The sequence below is a fragment of the Muntiacus reevesi genome, chromosome 2, assembly GCF_963930625.1.
Source record: "Muntiacus reevesi chromosome 2, mMunRee1.1, whole genome shotgun sequence".
NCBI classification, from domain to species: Eukaryota; Metazoa; Chordata; class Mammalia; order Artiodactyla; family Cervidae; genus Muntiacus; species Muntiacus reevesi.
This window is the reverse complement of record NC_089250.1, coordinates 253,461,459-253,480,961: the sequence shown is the minus strand read 5'-3', so window position 1 is coordinate 253,480,961 and position 19,503 is coordinate 253,461,459. Positions and strand designations below refer to the sequence as shown.

Below are 19,503 nucleotides of genomic sequence, written 5' to 3'. Positions count from 1 at the left end.
TCCTGAAAACACAAGGATTGTTCAACATACATGTTAATCAGTGCAATACACAACATAAACAGAAATAAAAGAAAATAATACACAATTACTCAGATTAATGTAGAACAAAATTCAACATACTTTCATGATAAAAAAAATTTTAAGAAACTTGTAATAGATGAAAACTTATTCAGTATGATAAATACCATACATGAAAAACCCACAATTAACATGGCAAAAGGCTGAAAAATTTTTCTTTAAAATCAGAAACAAGATAAGGATGCCAGTTTTCACTATGTCTATTCAACATTGTTTTGGAAATATTAACCAGAGCACTTAAGCAAGGAAAATAAATAAAAGGCATTCAAATTAGAAAAGAAGTAGTTTTCTGTGTTCACAGATGACACACAAAAAATACTAAATATTCCACAAATAAATATGTTAGACTTAATAAATGAATTTGGCAAAGTTGCAAAATACAAATCAAATCCCCATGTCAGTTGTATTTCTATATAGTAATAATGAATGATCCAAAAAGGAAATTGAGGTGTTTTATTTATAATAGCATTAAAAATAAGTAAAATATGGTTGACCTTTGAACAACACAGGATTGAACTGTGTGGGTTCATATACATGTGGATTCTTTTTTCCAATAAATTCTACAGCAGTACGACATGATCCATGGCTGGTTGAATCCATGGATATGGAACTTTGGTTATGGAGGACCAACTATAAACCTATACACAGATTTTTTATTGTGTAAAGGGTTGGTGCTCTAACCCCCACATTGTTCAAGGGTGAACTGTACTTAGGAATAAAATTACCAAAGTGGCAAAAGACTTGTATACTGAAAACAGCAAAACATTTCTGTGGGAAACTAAAGAAGACATAAATGAGTAGAAAGATATCTTATGTTCATGAATTAGAATATTTAACATCATTAAATTATTATTTTTAATTATTTATTTGTTTTTATTAGTATTATTATCATTAAACTATTATAATAATTATTATTATCACTAATAATACCACTCCAAAATATCTAGAGAGTCCATGTAATCCCCTTTAAGATCCCAATGATGCTTTTGCAGTAGAAATACTCATCTTAAAGTGAATTTGTAATTTTAAGGGACTCTAAATAGCCAAAACAATCTTGAAAAAGTAAAACAGAGAGAACTCACGCTTCCTGATTACAAAATTTAATATAAAGGTGCAGTAAGCAATGCAGTATGGTACTGACATAAAGACAGACATGCTGACTAATAGAATGGTATAGAGAACCCAGAAATGAGTCCCATGTATAAGGTCAAATGATTTGTAACAAGGGTACAAAGATCACTCAGTAGGGAAAAGGAAAGTCTTTTCAACAAATGGTGCTGGAAAAAAAGGATATCAACATGTCAAAAAGTGAAAAAAAAATTGAAATAAAAATGACTGAAAATAAATCAAAGACCTAATTCAAAACAGCCAAAATTATACAACTTGTGGGGAAATGACATTGCACATGGCAATGATTTCTTAGACATGACATCAAATATGTGAGCAAAAAAAAAAGAAAAAAATAGTTTATTTGGACTTCATCAAACTTAAACACTTTTATGCATCAAAGAACATTATTTAGTGATTCTTCCACAAAATTGGAGAAAATAGTTATGAGTCGTACATCTGGTAAGAGTAATATTAAGAATATATTAATGAAAAAGAATATATTAATATAAAGAACTCCTACAATAACGTCAACAAAAACAAACAACTTGATTTAAAAATGGGTGAAGGACTTGAATACTTTTCCAAAGAAGGTACACAAATGGCCAATAAACATGTGAAAAGATGATCAATAGCATTAATTATTATTAAAAGCAAATCAAAACCACAACGAAATGCCACCTCACATTCATCAGAACACAGGAAATAATAAAATGGCAAGGATGTGGAAAAATTGGAACCCTTCTGCATTGTGATTGGGATGCAAAAGTTTAGCTGCAGTGGAAAACAGTTTGGCATTTCCTCAGAAAGTTAAACACAGAATTACTATATGATCCAAAAATTTCACTTCTATGTATATATCCAAAAGAACTAAAAGAAGGGGGGACTCAAACAAGTTTCATAGCAACATTATTCATAATAACCAAAATATGGGAACAACTCAAATGTTCATCAACAGAATGATGAATTTTAAAAATGCGTGTGCATGCTAAGTCTTTTCAGTCATGTCTGATTCTTTGCGACCCCTCGGTCTATAGGACCACCAGGATCCTCTGTGCATGCGATTCTCCAGGCAAGAATACTGAAGTGGGTCGCCCTTTCCTCCTCCAGGGGATCTTTCCAACCCAGGGATTGAGCCCAGGGATCAAACCCACACCTCTTATGTCTCCTGCAAGGGCAGGTGGATTCTTTATATCTAGTGCCACCTGGGAAAACCCTCCACAGTCTGTGTACATATAATGGAATATTGCTCAATGTTTAAAAGGAATCTGCAGAAGGTGACTGCAGCCATGAAACTAAAAGATGCTTGCTCCTTGGAAGAAAAGCTATGACCAACCTAGATAGTATATTAAAAAGCAGAAACATCACTTTGCCAACAAAGGACTGTTTAGTCAAAGTGAGGGCTTTCCTATAGTCATGTATGGTTTTGGACCATAAAGAAGACTGAGCACTGAAGAATTGATGCTTTTGAACTGTAGCCTTGGCGAAGACTCTTCAGAGTCCCTTGGGCTGCAAGGATATCAAATCAGTCATCCGAAATCAACCCTGAATATTCATTGGAAGGACTTAATGCTGAAACTGAAGCTCCAATACTTTGGCCACCGGATGCAAAGAGCTGACTCATTGAAAAAGTCCTTGTTGCTGGGAAAGATTGAAGGCAGGAGGAGAAGAGGTCAACAGCGGATGAGATGGTTGGATGGCATCACCAACTCAATGGAGATGAGTTTGAGCAAACTCCAGGAGGTGGTGAAGGACAGAAAAGCCTGGTGTGCTGCAGTCCATGGGGTCACAAAGAGTCAGACACAACTTAGCAACTGAACAACAACAGCAACAACAAAAAAAGGAATTAAATTTATATATATGTGACAACATGTTGAATCTTAATTATACTTTGTAAAATAAGCCCTACTCAGACAGGAGTACTGAATGACCTCATTTTTATGACATACTTATACTAGGTAAATGCATAGAAACCAGGAATAAAATAATGGTTACTGGGGACTAGGAATAGGGGGAAATGGGGTGTTATTATTTAGTGTGCACAGAATTTCTTTAGGGTGATGAAAATTAATAGAAATGTCTAGTGGTAATGGTTATACAACATTGTGAATGTACTCAGTATCCTTAAATTGTACATTTAGACTATGTTTTAAAAAATGCTTTGTTGTGTATTTTATCATAATAAAAATAATATACACACATGCATATACATATATGAGTGTGTGCATGCATTTTTCAAAATCTTAGGAAACAAAAAAAAAAATCGTGGGCATACATCCAAACCTACCAATAAATTGCATTAAATATAAATGTTTTAAAGACACCAATTAGAAGATAGAGATTGTCAAATTTTGAAAAGACCCACCTATATGGTAGCAACAACCAAAAAACACTGTAAATGTCTTTTCACTGAAAGGTTAAAGTAAAAGAATAGAAAATAATGTATCATGGAATACTAATCAAAAGAAATCTGGAACGCTTACATTAATATCTTATAAAGCAAAAAATAATAAGAGCAATAAAATGTTAAAAATAATAAAGGGACAATACATATGGTAGAAAGGTCTGTTACAATTTTAAATTTGTATGTGCCTAACTATATAGCTTCAAAATACATGAAGAAAAAATGATGAAACTGAAAAGAGAAATAGATTAATTCACAATTATAGTTGAATGCTTCCATATATCTGTTCCAGTTAAAGAAACAACAAATAGAAAATCATCAAAGAAACAGAAGAACTGAACACCATCAACCAACTGGATCTAATTAACATTTACAGAACACTTAGCACAATAACAGCAGAACGCATATTCTTTGCAAATTTACATGAAGCAATCACCAACATAGATCATATACTGGGTCAAAAATTTTTTAATTGAAATCACGCAGTGTGCTCTCTGACCATACTATCTCAATTACTTTTGCCCTAAACATCATGCTCAGCTTTCAACAAAAATTTGTAATCATTCTAAAAAAGGAAGAGGGAAAAAAAAAAAAGTCTAAAGAGGCAAAACAAGCAGCAAAACCAGATTTAGATTTGGCAGAAATTTTGGATTTATCAGACTGAGAATTTAAAATAACTATGATTAATATGCTACAGACTCCAATGGGGAAAAGTGGACAACATGAAATAACAGATGGATAATATGAACACAGAGATAGAAATTATGAAAAAAATCAAAAGAAAATCCTAGGAAACCAAAAAAAAGGTAACAAATGGAAAACGCTTTTGATGGGCTCACCATTAGACTAAACATAGCTAAGGAAAGAACAATAAGTTTGAAGATATACTAATAGAAATTTCCATAAGTGAAATGCAAAAAGAAAAACAAAAAATATGAAATGGACTGTGGTACAATTATAAAAAATAACATAAATATAATCAGGATACCTGAAGAAAAATATTGAAGTAATAATTGTGGAAAACTTTCCAAAATTAAAGACATACACCAAATTGTAGATCCAGGAGCCTCAAATAACATCGAGTAGGATAAGTATCAAAACTACTATATCAAGGAATATATTCAAACTACAGAAAATCAATGACAAAGAGAAAATGTGAAAAAAGTGTATCCACAGAGGAACACAGATAACAATTACATCAGACTTCTTTTCAGAAATGATGCAAGCAAGAGGAGTATGAAGCTAAATATTTAGACTTGAAAGAAAACAGCCACCAACTCAGAGTCTGTATCCAAAGTAATTATCTTTCAAAAGCAACAGAGAGATAGTTTCTCTGACAAACAAAAATTGAGGGAATTTGTCACCAGTAGACCTGCCTTGCAAGAAATGTTAAAAAAAAAAAAAAGTTCTTCAGAGAGAAGAAAAATGATATAGTTAAGAAACTTAGATTTACATTAAGAAAGGAAGAAATAAATGAAGATAAAGTAAAATGTTATTTTTTAAATTCTTCCTTGATCTAGTAGATAATACCTTGTTCAAACCAATAATAACAATAATGAATGAGCAGAGTTTGGATAAGGGAAATGAAAGACAATAACATTATAAGGAATGGGAGGGAGGAATTGGGAATACTGTGTCATAAGATACTTGTACGACCAGTGAAGCATTATAGTGTTATTTAAAAGTGGCCTTGGATTAGTTGTAAAATATACTGCAAACCCTAGAGCAACCATTTTGAAACATTTTAAGAGGAGCTATAATTGATAGCTGAAAGAGGAAAAAATAGAATTATATAAAATGGTCCATGAATACCAGAGAAGGCAGAACAAAAAAGTGGAAGACAAGGAGAAAAAGTATAAGGACAATGAATTTTTTAAAAAGTTACAAGTATCATAATCCAGTTGTATCAACTATCACTTTATATGTGAATGGTCTAAATACACCAATAAAAAGACAGAGACTATCACAGTGGATAAAAACAATCCAAGACTCAACTGGAGTGGGTTGCCAAACAAACATAGTGTTTATAAGAAACCCATTTTATATAAAGGCACAGGTGGATTAAAAGTAGGGGGTAAATAAAGATATACCATACTAACACTGATCAAAAAACTTGGAGTAGCTGTATTAATTTCAAACAAATATGACTTTAGAGTAAGGAATATTATCAGAAATAAACAGAGATAATACATAATGATAAGGGGTCAGTTCTCCAAGAAGACAAAACCATCCTTAACGTTCATATGCCTAACAACAGAGCATCAAAACATGTGAGACAGAAATCTAACAGAACTTCAAAGAAAAATAGACAAATTCATTATTATAGTTGGAAACTTTGACATTCCTCTACCAGTAACTGACAGATTTAGTGGGCACAAAATCAGTATGGATATAGTTGAATATACAGCACCATAAATCAACTGGATCTAATTGACTTTTATAGACTGCTTCATTCAATAAAGTAGAATACACATTCTTCTCAAGCCCACATGAACATTCACCATGATAAAACACATTCTAAGTTATAAAACATACTTAAACAAATTTGAAGGAATATATGTTATGCAAAGGATGCTCTCAGACCACGATGGAATAAACTAGAAATCTGTAACAGAAAGAGACCTGGAAAATCCCCAAATATTTGATGATTAAATACACTTCTAAATAATACATGGGTTAAAGAAGTCTCAGGAGAAATTTTAAAATAGTTTAAACTAAAACAAAATAAAAATGCAATCTATTAAAACTTGTGAGGTGGAGTAAAGCTGATTTATAACATTGAATGTATATATTAGAAAAGAAGAAACAAATAAGATCAACAATCTAAGCTTTCACTATAGGAAACTAGAAAATAAACGGTAAATTAAACTCATAATTAGCAGAAGAAAAGAAATAATAGAACTAATAAAATAAATAAGTGATATAGAAATCAAGAAAGAATGAGAGAAAATCAATGAAACCAAAAGCAGATTCTTTTAGAATATCAATAAAATTGAAAACCCCTAGACAGGCTAAGGAGAAAAGATACTGACCCACAGACATTAAAATAATAAAGAGTTATTATAAAAAAACTCTGTGCTCACAAATTTGATATCTTAAATGAAATGGACCAATTCCTTAAAGATGTAATCTACTAAAACTCATAGCAGGTGAAACCATTTAAATAAGCTTATATTCAATAGATAGTTAAATTGGAATTAATAAACTTCCCAGATAGAAAGCCCCAAGTCCACATGGCTTCACAGGTGAATTCTATCACATATTTAAGGAATAAATCATATTGATTCTCTAAAATCTGTTCCAGAAACTAGAAGCAGAGGGAACAATACTTAACTCATTCTATGAGGCCAGGATTACCTCAAACAGAACCAGAGAAAGACATGACAACAAGGGTAAATTACAGACTAATGTCTTTCATGAACACAGATGCAAAAATTCTCAACCATGTATATAAAATTATATAACATTACCAATGGGATTTATCCCAGGTTTGCAAGGCTGATTCAATATTCAATAACCAATTAATATAATCAGTCATAGTAAAGTGTATAGTCACTCAGCCATGTGTAACTCTTCGCGACCCCATGGACTGTGGCCCATCAGGCTCCTCTGTTCATGGGGTTTTCCAGGCAAGATTACTGGAGTGGGTTGCCATTTCCTTCTCCAGGGGATCTTCCTGATCCAGGCATCAAACCTGGGTCTCCCACATTGCAGCCAGATTTTTTATCATCTGAGCCACCGGGGAAGCCCATAGTCAGTCATATCAACAGGCTAAAGAAGAAAATCATATAATCAGTAGATACATAAAAAGCATTTGACAAACTTCAATATCTATTTATGATGAAAACTCACAGAATACTAGAAATAGAGAGGATTCTCCTCAATTTGATGAAGAATATCTACAAAAACCCTATAGCTAATGTCATAGTTAATGGTGAGAAACTAGATACATCCCCCCTATGACTAGAAATAAGGCAAGGCTCCCTCTCATCATTGCCAACACTGTTCTGAAAATCCTAGCTAAATCAATAAGGGAAGAAATTTGCTTTCCTATAAACCCCTGAACAGCAAGGAGATCAAACCAGTCAATCCTAAAGGAAATCAACCCTGAGTATTCATTGGAAGGACTGATGGTGAAGCTGAAGCTCCAATACTTTTACCAGCTGATACAAGGAGTCAGCTCATTAGAAACAACCAGGATGCTGGGAAAGATTGAGGGTAAGAGGAGAAGTGGGTGACAGAGGATGAGATGGTTGGATGGCATCATTGACTCAATGGACATAAGTTTGAGCAAACTCTGGAAGATAGTGAAGGACAGGGAAGCCAGGTGTGCTGCTGTCCATGGGGTCTCAAAGAGTTGAACAGTACTTAGCAACTCAACAACAAGAAAAATACCAGCAATGGACATGTGGAATTTGAAATTAAAAGCACAACACCATTTACATTAGCACACAAAAAATGAAATATCTAATATAAATCTAACAAAATGTATATAAGATCTATATGAGGGAAACTACCAAATTCTGATGAAAAAAAAATAAAAGAAAATCTGAAAAAGGGAAGATAGACCATGCCCATAAATAGGATGATTCAATTTTGTTAAGATAACAATTATTTCCAACTTGATCTACAGATTCAACAAATGCTCAAATAAAATCCCAACGAAACAAGTCACCTTATGGATATCAACCAACTCATTTCAAATTTTATATGGAAAGGCAAAAGACTCTTAAGTAGTCAATACTATATTGAAGAAGGATAATGAAGTCAAAGGACTGACATACCAAGCTTCAAGTCTTACTATAAAGGTACAGTAATCAAAACAATGTGGTACTGGCAAAAGAATAAACAATGGATAAATCAGTGGAGCAGATACAGACCCATACATATATAGTCAATGGAACAGATGTAGATACATACAAATACAGTCAACTGATCTTTCGTAAAGGAGCAAAGACAATCACACAAAGAAAAGATACTCTTTTCGACAAATTATTCTTGAACAACTGTACATTCACATGTAAAAAACTAATCTAGACACTGACCTTATGCTTTCACAAGAATTATTTCAAAATGAGCTGTAGTTCTTTCCCTGCCTCCACAGAATCAAGGTGGAGGCTGTGGGTGTGTTCAAGATTCAGCTCCACCTACAACCCATCACCATGGCCCAAGAAGGCATTGATGCTAGAGGTGCAGCGTATGGTAGTACTGCTCTGCAAGAGGTGCCGAAGCCCTCCCTCATCCATGATGGCTCAGCAAGTGGAATTCCCTAAGCTGCCGAAGCTTTAGACCATCACCAAACCCATCTTTGTGTGCTGGCATCCAACTGTGATGAGCCTACGTATGCCAAGTTGGTGGAGGCCCTTTGTGCTGAGAACCAAATCAACCTGACTAATGTTGATGACTGGATAAGAAAATGGCAACCCACTCCAGTATTCTTTCTTGGAAAATCCCATGGACAGAGGAGCCTGGCAGGCTATAGTACTGGAGGTCACAAAGAACTGGACACAACTGAGCAACTGAGAAAACATAAAGTTGATGACAAGAAACTAGGGGAATGGGTTGGCCTATATAACATTGACAGAGAGGGAAAACCCCCATAAAGTGGTTTGTTGCAGTTGTGTGGTGGTTAAGGACAATGGCAAAGAGTGTAAGGCCAAGGATGCCATCACGGTGTATTTAAAATGCAAGAAATCATCACAGACACACACACACACAAAAAAAAACTAGACTCTTTCCCTCAAAAAATAAACAAAAAACTCAACAAACAAACAAAAATGGATCATAGACCTAAATGTAAAATGCAAAGTTCCTAGAAGATAACATAGGAAAAAAATCTAAGTGACCTTGGGTTTTCCAATGAACTTGTAACAAAAGCATGATCCCAGAAAGAAAAGTTTGGTAGGTTGGACTTGATTAAAGTTTAAAAGTTTTCTGTGAAAGACACTGTTACGAGAATAAGACAAACCACAGACTGAGAAAAAAATATCTGCAAACACACATGTCACAAAGAACTTTTATCAAAAATGCATAAAAATTAAACAATCGAATTAAAAAATAAGCAAAAAATCTGAACAAATACTTGACCAGAGGAAATATACAGATGGAAGATAAGCATAGGAGATATTCAACATCATGTGTTATTAGTGAATTACAAATTAAAATAATGAGATACTACTCCACACCTATTAGAATGGATAAAATTCAATACACTGACAACACCAGATGCTGATAAGGATGTGAGGAAATTTTCATTCATTGCTAGTGAAAATTCCAAGTGATGCAGCCACTTTGGAAGACAATTGAGGAGTTTCTTACAGAGTTAACCATAGACTTATAAAAAGATTCACATGCTCCTATGTATTTATCCAATGGTTGAAAACTTATGTCTAAAGTTCATGTGAAAACCTACAAATGAATGTTTATAGCAGTTCTAGTTAGAACTGACAAAAATTGGAAGGAACCAAGATGTCATTCAATATGTGAATGGACAAACAAACAGTGGTGTATTCATACAATGAAATATTATTCTGTGATACAAAGAAATGAGCTCTCAAGCCATGATACAACAGAAATGAATCTTAAATGCATATTTCTTAAGTGAAAGCAGCCAATCTGAAAAGAGTGCATATTGTATGATTCCAACTCTATGGCATTTTAGAAAAGATAAAACTTTCAAGACAATAAAAAGTTCATCAGTTGTCAGGGGTTGTGGAGGAGAGATGGTGAAAAGATGAATAGGTGGAACACAGAGTCTTTTGTATAATGTAATGATTGTGCATAACTTTACATACTTGAAAAAACTTGCACAACACAAAGAGTGAACCTCAATACAAACAATGGACTTTAGTTAATAACAATGTGTCAATTGATTCAACAATTGTAACACCAATGTAAGTATTAATAAGAGGAGAAATTATGGCCAGGAGAAGATTTGGGAAGTCTTTATTTTCCTTTCAATTTTTCTTTAAACATTAAATTTCTGTAAAACATCTATTAAAATTATATGGATCAAGGAAGAAATTTAGAAAACATTTTGAACTGAAAGAAAATGTAAAGACATCATATAAAATTTGTGGTATGCACTTAAATCAGTGCTTAGGGGAAATTTAGAAGATTCTAAGTTTTTATTAGGAACAAAGATCTCAAATCAACAACCTAAGCTACTATATAAGATGGAAAAGGGGCAAAATAAACCCAAAGTAAACAGAAGGAAGGAAATAATAAAAAGAAATAAAAGAAAATAAAAAAGCAATGAAACAAAAGTTGATCATTTGAAAAAAAATTTTTAGGATAAATCTTTAGCCAGACTGACCAAAAACAGAGATGTATGTACATTACACATAGTAGAAATGACAAGATGGAAAATCCTAACAGACCCTAGAGATATTAAAAAGTTAGTAAAGGAATTTTATGGGGAAACTTTATGCACTTAAATCCAACAACCTAGTCTAAATGAGCCAATTCATTGAAAACTACAAAACCAAAATTTATACAAGAAGAAACAGATAACCCGAATAATCTTATCGTTATTAAAGACATTGAATTGCTAGTTTAAAAAGAAAAACTGAAAACTTCAAGCTCAGATACTTTCACTGCTGCCAAGTCGCTTCAGTTGTGTCCGACTCTGTGCGACCCCATAGATGGCAGCCCACCAGGCTCTGCCGTCTCTTGGATTCTCCAGGCAAGAACACTAGAGTGGGTTGCCATTTCCTTCTCCAATGCAGGAAAGTGAAAAGTGAAAGTGAAGTCGCTCAGTTGTGTCTGACGCTTCGCAACCCCATGGACTGCAGCCTACCAGGCTCCTCTGTCCATGGGATTTTCCAGGCAAGAATACTGGAGTGGGGTGCCATTGCCCTCCGAGATGGTTTCACTAAGTTTTAACAAATATTTTAAGAAGAAACATCAGTTCTACATAACCTATTCCTGAAAATAGCAGGAAATCTTTCCAACTAATGACATAATCATTGCCCTAACACCAAAATCAAACCAAAACAGTATAAGAAAGGAAAACTACAGAACAACATCCTTCATGAACACTGATGCACAAGTTTGTAATATAATATCAGTAAATTAAATGCAGAAATACATAAGAATAATAATATACCAATAATTACCAAGTGGGATTTATCCTAGGAGCACCAGACTGTTACGATGTCTGAAAATCAAGCAGTGAACTGCCTTAACTATCTAAAGAAGGAGAAAACACATAAGTAAATGATGTAGAAGAAGATTTGACAGAATTCAACACCTGTTTATATATATTTTTGAAACCCTCATCAAAATAGAAGTAGGACAGAAATTCACAACCTAATAAAACTGTATAAAGGACATGTACAAAAAACCTGGGAAATCATATCATACTCATATCATACTTAGTGATGGGAGACTGGATGCTTCCCTCAAGACAGGGATCAAGAGAAGTATGTTTACACTCAGCAATCCTATTTAACATCTTACAGGATGTCTTAGCCAGTACCATAAGACAAGAAAAAAATAAAGGCATGCAGGTTGAAAAAGAACAAATAAGATTGCCCTCCTCTCATAGAAAACATGATTGTCTACTTAGGCAATCCCAAGAAACCTACAGAAAAGTTTCCCAGAGCTAACTAGTAACATTAGCATGGTCGCAGGATAAAGGATCAACACAAAAATATAAACTCTATTTCTAGATACTAGTAATGAATCACTGGAAACCAGGATTTTAAATGAAAGTGTTAGTCACTCAGTAGTGTCCTACTCTTTGCAACCCCATGGACTGTAACCCACCAGGCTCCTCTGTCCACGGAATTCTCCAGGCAAGAATACTGGAGTGGATTGCCGTTCCCTTCTCCAAAGGATCTTTCTGAGCCAGGGATCAAACCCAGGTCTCCTGCATTACAGGCAGAGTCTTAAACATCCGAGCCACCTAGCATCCATTACAAAAGCTCCAGAAATGAGATGTGCATGTGTGCTCAGTCCCTTCAGCCATGTCCAACTCTTTGAGACACTACGGACCGTAGACCACCAGGCTTATCTGTTCATGGGATGCTCTAGACAAGAATCCTGTGTAGGTTGCCATGCCCACCTCCTGGGGATCTTCCCAACCCAGAGATCAAACTCACATATCCTGTGTCTCCTGTATTGCAGGCAGATTATTTACCCACTGAGTCAGTTAGTTATAAATCTAACATTAATAAAACATTTGTAATGTTTTATTACATTACATTGTACATTACATTACATTACATTGTAAATGATAATAAAAGCAATCAAAGATGATTTCTATAAATACTTATGTATGTTTGTCAACATTACCTGATTTTAAAACCTACTATAAAAGTAATCAGGGCTTCCCAGGTGGCCTAGTAGTGAAGAACCTGCCTGCCAATGCAGGAGACACAAGAGCTGCAGGTTAGATCTCTGTGTTAGGAAGATTCCATGGAGAAGGAAATGCCAACCCACTCCAGTATTCTTGCCTGGAAAATTCCATGCACAGAGGAGGCTGGCAGGCTACAGTCCATGGACTCACAAAAAGAGTTGGGCATGACTAAGCGACTGAGACATGACATAGAAGTAATCAAGACAATGTGTTACTGGAAAAGGGATAGACACATGGATCAGTGCATGGTTTCTAGAAAGAGGCCCACACAAATATGGTCAAGGTACAAACAGAAGTCAGTGCAGAGAGGAGGAGCCTGCTAAGGGTAAGCTGTCAGAGGGGAGGAGTCTGAACACACCACAGACCTCCAGGGATCACTTTTAACTATGGTTACCATAAACTGAACTCAAAGAAGTCAAGTAAGCTGTCTGCATTCTGACAGCTAGGAAGTGATCCAGTTCCTATTCCAATAAGGTCACTCAAGCTCCAAAATGCATACCTGGTTAGTTAGCTCTGCAATCATCAAATTCTACATCTCAGAAAATGACAATATCACTTACCTTGAAGGGTAGTTTAGTGATTCTATAAGATCTCAAGTGTTTATCAAAGTGTCTGGCAGGGGCAAAAATCAATGAAACATAGTCATGACTTTCTATTCTAATAAGAATTGGATTATTCGTTTTAGAAATATGGCCCTTCAGTTGGAACATAAAAAAGTCACACTGTCAAAATTACAGCTAAAATACCTGAAATCACCTGTAAATTAATCTGTCTAATTTTTAATAATCAATTTTATGAATAGTTTATAAAATAAATATATGTAAGTATATGCAGTCTTTTTCAGGTTATAATGAAGAACACTGACAATAAACAAAGTTTACAATTTGCTATAAAATGAGATCATTTCCTTCGCTAGGCTTGGGCTGATGGCACATCTTTCAGCCCCAGAACTGTCTGCTCTAGGATTTTAGCAAGATTTTTTTAAAAGTGCAAGGTGTAAAGAGAGACACCCACACCTCACAGGATGAGCTGGAGAGAACCTTCCTCTGCATGGAGACCCCTGCACCCCCCCCACTCCAAGTTACTAAATCCTTGGTGGGCATCCTTGGATGCTACCATGGAGCATGACCCTTCTTTGTGGGGCCAGGACACATGGGGCTGAGCTCCCTAGCAGGGACTGCATGACAGCTGTCTACAGCTTCTCCAGAGCGCAGGAGATCAAGATTCCAGCTCTAGGATTTGTTTGCCTGGCTCATCTCCTTGTTCCCCCTTGCTTTCTCTCAGGCAACCCTGCGAGTGTGTTCTCAGTGGGGAGAAAAGGGCTGGAATGCCCGCACCTCGGTGCAGGACGTTGGAAGGCAGAAAGGTTTATGTCAGGCACTCAGCTCAGCCCTTTGGCTCTTCCCTTCAGCAGCCTGACTTCTGATTAAAAAACAAAACAGAATTTCTTGCAGGCCACCTGGAAAGGTTTAAAAGGCTGGATTCTTAAAGAGTATTACCTCAAAGAGAAAAGCCAGAACTGGGCCAGTTTCCCTTCCAGCCAAGCCTAAATATTCACATAGGACTCGAAAAAAAAAAAAAGTGACAGGGGTAAAAGAAAAAGAAATCATGCAAAAGGAGAACCTAAGAGGATGTGAGAGGGGAATAATCACAGCCGGGTGATGGCAAAACCCCAGTCAGCCCCAGTAAGTTCAGACCCTAAACCTGGAGCCCAAACACCAGGGTCAGGCAGGAGGAAAGTTCTGCAGGGTCTAGTCTGAACCATATCATTCCCATCCTCTTCACCCTTTCTCATTTGCAAGATAAATAATTTTAAGATGTAACTAAAATTATTTTACTATCTTTTAATCACTAGAAATTGTGTATAATTATTTTACCTCCACTCTAGTGCCAAGAACTGCTGTGACTTACTTGGCTTCTCAAAGTGTAGAAAGAAAATGCTTCAGTTTTGCATTAATTAAAGAATTTTTTTCCCATTCCTGTCCATTAGCCGCCACCACGCTATGGCTAAGAATGGTCATTACAACAGACAGAAATGGGAACATAAATTTCCCGCTAATGAAAATGTCAGGGGGAGATGCCGTCTATCACAGAAGGTTCTGATGTGGCAACGGCTTTTTTTTCTGCCTTGCACCTTTCTCTAGTGTCCAGGAGATCTGCTTGGAAGGGCAAGCGTCTTTTATTTATAGATACCTGGAAAGCATCTTTTGCAGTAGATTGAGGACTATACTCAGATCCCAGTAAATATTCCATTGATTTTTAAAATTGCTCCCTTTCTTATCAGACCTCACAGGGTCTCAGCCTGGGAAACCTTGCTGACCTTCTCCCCTCCTAACGAGGCCACTTTTCTTGAGATCAGAGGCAGCGTGTGCATCTGCCGCCTGCCTGCCGCTCTCTCACCATTTCTGAGATGAACATGACATCAGTCAGCTGTGCTCAGTCGGTCCCACCTTCCTCATCCCCTCAGGGTGGGGAGTTCCATCGCTCACAGTTTTGAGAGCTTGTTCAGAAACACTCTTATTCTGCCCCACGCAGGATGGATTTGGTGTTGGATGGTGTCCAGCTCTGGCCATGGCACGCAGCTCTCTGACTTGCTGGGGCACACGTGCAGATCTGAGCACTGGGTCCTTGTACCCACACAGCCCCAGAGGCCCAGCCCCAGAGCCCCCTGGCAAGGGTTTGTCCCCTTTCAGGGAAAGCCATCTCCCTGCCAGGCGTGCAACTCAATTGGAAGCTGCTAAAGGCAATGTTGTTTTTCCCATAATAATCAAAGGCCAGGAGACCCACTTTGGAAAACCCCAGTTGACTCACAGACTAAAAATGGAGTCAGGAAGTATTTTTAAAATCCAGGCACCTTTGAAATCCTTATGTACATTAGTCTCTACACGGGTCTGTGTTTGCCCCTTAATTCCCTTTGTCTGGTGTGGCTGTCAAGAGGGTTCTGGTCATGACAAACCCATATTTCTTCCCATAGGATGGCCTTCCACACTCAGAGTCTCCTTACCAGTATCATAGTCAAAATCGTGCAAGCATCCAATAAGTCCTCAATAAAGTTTATTAGCAGGAAGAGGGCTAAGAGACAAACTGACTACTCATTAGTCATTCTCTACACAATTGCGCTGGCCTGGCTGTCAGAAGGATTCCAAAAATATCTATTCTCCAGAAAACTTCCAGGCAGGTTGTGTTGAATGACTATTTTAGAAATAATATTTCAACACGTTAAAATGACTATTACAAGCCACTGTTTGGCTCCAGTTCAATTAAAGATGAATGGATGAAATCAATTTCCTGGATCCAAAGGTCTTAGGTTCCAGTGACCACTAGTAACTGGTCTGCTTCAGTTTCTTATATTGCACAGGAAGTAGAGATGGTCAAAAGATTGGGCCACAAAGTACTGCAGAACTTCTCCCCCTTATTCAGTCCATGTTTGATGAGTGTTTACTAGTCACCAAGACCTTCTCTTCATTTCTACATGCCACACATCTTCAGGTATGTTCTCCGTGATGTTTGCAGGAAGAAGTAACATGGGGGTACTAAGAAGCAGGAAGAAAGCAAGAATTCAAAGCGTAAGAAAAGCCAAAGCCACGGAGACATGGACCCAGGATCAGTCAGGGTGGAGATGCTGGAACCAGGCATGGAGGCCTAGGGCAGGCTGGCTGAGTGAACCATAGTCAGCTGATGCTCAGGGAGGCCCTATTATTACCCCTAGGACATACTGATGTGCAAAATGCTAGGTCACTTCAGCCACGTCTGACTCTATGTGACCCTATGAACTGTAGCCCGCCAGGTTCCTCTGTCCATGGATTCTCCAGGCAAGAATACTGGAGTGGGTTGCCATGCCCTCCTCCAGGGGATCTTCCCAACCCAGAGATCAAACCCACGTCTACTGCAGCTCCTGCATTGCAGGGAGTATCTTTACTGCCAAGCCACCAAGTAATCCCCAGGACATACTGCTGTTTTACCTTTTTCTTATCCAAAGGAAAACTGAGTTCCATGTGCACATTTCCATGTGTTTTAAATAACAGAAACACCAATAACAAAACATGTAATGCTCCACTCAAGAAGCCAAGGGTGACTCCTACTACTGAAATAAGTAACCTAAAACCAATAGCAACTAAAAATCTCAGAGTCTCTCAGGAAACACAGCTTCTCTGCAGAATTTGTCTAAGCTCAAGAGTGATGCCAGTAGCAGTTTTAATATTCTTCAGGGCTGAACTCTTCTCTGCAGAGCATTGCAATACCTTCTAAAAAAAAGCACTTTCCCAAGGACACCTCTTTCTTGAAAACCTCTATCGTCTCAGAAAGCATCGATATTTAACAGGAAACACACCAAAGAGCCATCTTACAGCTTTAAGCACCCAACGAACCACATGGAAAGAATCAATGGAGTCAGGTGAAACCCCATTAAGCCTAATTTATTCTCATGACCTAACACAGCGGCCCAGTGGATGCTAATCACTGACAGGTAAGAAAGATACCACATCCATGTTTAGGGAGCTCACAGACTAATCAGAAAATAAGGTAGCCAAATGATGATGGCCCCAGAAAACAGGATGTGGTACCCAACGTGCTTTGTAGGTTTTGGAGATGGGAGAGTTCTACTGCTAAGCCAGGTAAAGGGCTTTCCATTCTGTGTAAGCTTCAAGACCTGGAGCTGTATCAAAAGGGTCCCCAGCCTTGGAGAAGATCTGGCCAGGGATAGGGCTTGGGTTTGAGAGACAGGGAGCAGCCTGTGGGAGTAAGGAAAGTTCAATAAGAACATGAGGTTTCCCCAAATCTTCAAAGAGTTTTTCATAGGATTTCCTGGGACTGTGACCGCAATCTTCCCTCAAGAAGGTGAGCACCCTGATGCCTGGGTTTACCCACACCGGAGGATCCAGGGGACGCTGGCTTTCCATGCAATGAGCTAGAAACATTTGCACACGTGACTTACCCCACTGGGACTGCCCCCAACTCTACAGGACACTGGGAGGCCAATGTCCTGTCCTTCGGGTAAGAGCTGAGTCATTACAATAAATAATAGCATCTCACACTTATTAGCTGTTCTGTGCCAAGTACCGTGCTAAGTGTTTCAGATGCCATATATCATGTTATCCTCATAACAACTCTCTGACATTTATTACTCACCTTACAGAAGCGACAGCTCAGAGAAATAAGTAACTTGCCAAGTTCACGGGGATGGCAAGTGGAGGACCAGGGTGCCAGCCAACCTCTGACCCCAGAGGCCTTCTCTCTGCATCCAGCCTCCTCTCAGGAACAGTGTTGTTGCTTAACGAAGACCCTTGCCCTTCGTGCCAAACTTTTGTCGATATCGTTATTTAAAGGGACACATCCCAATTTATCCCAGTATCACTTCTCTATATCATTTACCTCAGCACTGATTGTATCGTTCGCAAATTAGCATTAGGCAGCAATTTCTGGTTCCATATAAAACTATTTAGCAATCTAGCCAAGAAAATGAAAGATGTAATGCAAAAGCCTGGGTGCTTGAACTTAATTCTCTTCCTTATCTTCTTGTTACATATTGACGTATCTGAGGCCATTCAGAAGCATCCAACTTGTCTTGCCTGAGTGCAAATCAGATTATTGACAGTGAAAGCCATTTAATAGGTTATTTAAATGTTAGAGTCCTATCTCTGTGGGATCTGCTTCTTGACTGGCTTCTACTGCAGAATGGTCAACTTTTGTTTGTAGAGAAGAGAGATGTCTCTGTTTTTGTGGTCCAAGTGTAGGTGCTATGGGATGCCTGCTCCAGTACCTACAGTCATCTCTTTCCTGATCACCCCCACCCCAATGTTCTAACCCTGGCCACCCCAGATATGGGCCTGCATCCCCATAAGCCTGCTATGGATGGCCACACTGCTGTGAGGAGATAAGCCAGGCAGCAGGCCCAGGGCTGTCTGACCTGGCAGCCCCTGAATTCACTGTTCAGTCAACCACAATTCAGTGAAACCCAACTATTACTCAACACAGAACCAGTTCCTATAAACATGCTCTAGAAACATTCTTTCCAGTTCCATTTATTTAACAATATTCATTATCAAGTGCCTGCTCAGTGTTTGGTGTTATCTCCAGGTCTGGGAGAGAGAAAAAATCATAGCAGTAAAAGCAACCAAAACCTTTACTGTGGCGGACACTGTGATGTGTCCAGATCTCCTTTCAATGAAGTATTTGTGTCCGAGAGGTTGGGAGCATAGTCAGCAGGTGGCTTTCACCTGTCAGCTGCTTCTGGAATTGCCTCACCCAAGGTCATGCCCCTACCTAAGCATCCCACATTCAGTGACTGATGACTACAGAGGTAGGAAAGCCTGGCCATCTCAGTTCAATTCTTTTTTTTTTTAAGTCTTTATTTAATTTGTTACAATATTGCATCTGCTTTATATATTATGTTTTGGCCACAAGACATGTGGGACCTTAGCTCCCCGACCAGGGATCAAACCTGCACCCCTTGCCTTGGAAGGCAAAGTCTTAACCACCAGACCACCAGGAAGTCCCCAAGCTCAACTCTTAATGGCTCCTGCAGCTCTGAAACTCCTCACAGGTGGCCGTTCTG

At 37.7% G+C, this 19,503-nt stretch overlaps 1 pseudogene; it reads left to right on the top strand.

Moving 5' to 3' along the window:
- The first annotated feature begins 8,751 nt into the window (after positions 1–8,751).
- Positions 8,752–9,319, top strand: LOC136157474 (small ribosomal subunit protein eS12 pseudogene; annotated as a pseudogene).
- Positions 9,320–19,503: the final 10,184 nt, after the last annotated feature.